Source organism: Triticum urartu, chromosome 7A (assembly GCF_056163025.1).
Source record: "Triticum urartu cultivar PI428250 chromosome 7A, HENAU_Tu73, whole genome shotgun sequence".
In the NCBI taxonomy this organism is placed as follows: domain Eukaryota; kingdom Viridiplantae; phylum Streptophyta; class Magnoliopsida; order Poales; family Poaceae; genus Triticum; species Triticum urartu.
In genome coordinates, this window is record NC_141879.1 from 146800714 (window position 1) to 146803489 (window position 2776).

Here is a 2776-nt window from a genome sequence, read left to right on the forward strand (position 1 = left end):
GTGCATTGCATTTGCGTACATGTTCGTCTCATGCATTCGAGCATTTTCCCCGTTGTCTGTTTTGCATTCCGGCACTCCTATGTCCTCCGGTGTCCCTTTCAACCTCTTTTCATGTGTGGGGGTTAAATGTTTTTGGATTGGACCAAGCCTTTCCATGCAGCCTTGGTTTACTACCGGTAGACCGCCTGTCAAGTTTCGTGCCATTTGGACTTCGTTTGATACTCCAACAGTTAACCGAGGGACCGAAAAGGCCTTGTGTGTGTTGCAGCCCAACACCTCTCCAAAGTGGCCCAAAACCCACCTAAACCTCCTCCATCACCTAGGCCGTTCGATCACGATCACGTAGCCGCAAACCGCACCTTATTTGGAACTTCCTAGCTCCCTCTACCTCTATAAATAGATCACCCCCGAGATTTTCGGGCAAACCCTAGACCCCTCCCTCTACACGCGCTGCCGGACAAATTCCCGTCCGACCGAACAACGTCCACTCCGCCCCGCCGCCGCCACGTGGCACCACCTGGTTGGTCGCCGCCCCGTGCCCACTTCGTCGCACCCATGGGCCCGCTCAGCCCAGAGCCGCCCTCTGTGGCCCGCGCTATCCCGCCGCCCGTGCCCCGCGCGAGGGAGCGCGCCGCCCGCGCTGGAGTCCAGCTCCGCCACCAACGCCCTTCGCCGCCCTGCGCCACCTCAACGCCGGCGACGCCGTCCTTCGCCGGTGGCCGCTACCACCTCGCCGCGGCGAGCTCCACAAAGCTCGGCCAGCCGCCCCTCCGCCGGATCCAAGCCGCCCCGCGCGCCGCGGAGGAGCTCAACGCCGGCCGCCGCCTCTTCCTCCCTCGATGGCGCACCTCTTCCGGCGATCCCCTCCGTTCCCGGCGAACCTTGAGACTCGTGTCGCTACAGTGCCCAAACCCTAGATCCGATCTGGATCCGGTTGACTTTTGCCAACCTCCTAGTTATTTTTTTTGCATTCTTTCACATGCCATAACTTCCTCATCGTAGATCCGATTCGTGCGTGTAGCATATCAAAATATTCGTCTCGACGAGTACATCATTTCATCTCATTGCATCATTTTCATTTGAGCTCATCTTGATGCCAGAAATGCTGTTGGAAGAGGGCTATGTGATGATAGTATCAGATCTGTTTCAGCAAATGCAATTTGTCATTTTTGCCATGATTAATGTGTGCATGCTATGATCCTGAGCTCTACATGTGTTTTGAAGTATGCCATGCCATCTTTACAGGGGCGTATGCCATGCATTTATGTGATCTTTGTGGTGACTAGCACAAGCATGCAATGTAGCTTACCCAATGATGCTGATTTCAGGGACTTAGAAATATTTTAAGTCCTTGACCAGTTATTGTTTTTATGTCATATGTTCATGTTGTTTCGTAGTGATCCGTGCATCTTTTGAGCATGATCAGTAAGGATGTTTTGTAGATAATGTTGAGCTCTATCCATCCATGTCTTTGTTTGCAATTATGGAGCACCCTAGCGTGAGTCAATCGAGCTCTACTTTTGCTATAAAATGTTCCTGGCAGATTGTTAACATGTTTAGCGATGTTGCCGAGCTTGTTGTTGTTGATCCGTAAATTAGCCATGCTTGTTTGAACCTGTTAATGAGTGAATTAGCCGTAGCTCAGTGTTCATCTTTTGTCAAGCATCTTGAGTGGATCCCTGCCATGTATTTTTTGTCATGTTGGAGTGTTATAGCATGTTGTTCTTGATGCATTTAGAAGACTACTTGTTGTTTATCGCAGACCAGTGCCATATTTGTTTTGCTTGCCATTTTCAAACCGTGCATCCGATTCCGGTGATATTTATATCGATTTTGACTGAAATCACCTCCTCTTGCCAGTGGCACTCTTGGTTTTCCAAGTTGAGGCCGGGTTCAATCATTCCTTTCCAAATCATGCATATGCATCACATATCGCATCCCGCATATCATACCATGTTTGCATCATGTTGCTTGAGCATTGCACATGGTTGATTGTGTTCCTTTTTGCTTGTTGTTCTTGCTTGGGTAGAGCCGGGAGACGAGTACGTGAACGAGGAGCCCGTTGAGTATGCTTACGAGGATCAAGTCAACTCTGAGAACTTTGCAGGCAAGATGACCATACCCTCGAAATCACTTCTATCTTTGCTTGCTAGATGCTCGCTCTTTTGCTATGCCTATGCTACGATGCCTACCACTTGCTTATCATGCCTCCCATATTGCCATGTCAAACCTCTAAGCCACCTTTTCCTAGCAAACCGTTGTTTGGCTGTGTTACCGCTTTGCTCAGCCCCTCTTATAGTGTTGCTAGTTGCAGGTGAAGTTTGGAGATTGTTCCTTGTTGGAACATGTTTATTGTTGGGATATCACCATATTATCTTGTTTATCTTAATGAACCTATATACTTGGTAAAGGGTGGAAGGCTCGGCCTTATGCCTGGTGTTTTGTTCCACTCTTGCTGCCCTAGTTTCCATCATATCGGTGTTATGTTCCCGAATTTTGCGTTCCTTACACGGTTGGGTTATAATGGGAACCCCTTGACAGTTCGCCTTGAATAAAACTCTTCCAGCAATGCCCAACATTGGTTTTACCATTCGCCACCTAGCCTTTTTCCCTTGGGCTTCGCGGACTCAAGGGTCATCTTTATTTTAACCCCCCCGGGCCAGTGCTTCTCTAAGTGTTGGTCCAACTGAGCGATGTCCGGGGCTACCAGGGGCAACTCTGGGCTGGCCTACCCGACGTCTTGCTCATCCGGTGTGCCCTGAGAACGAGATATGTG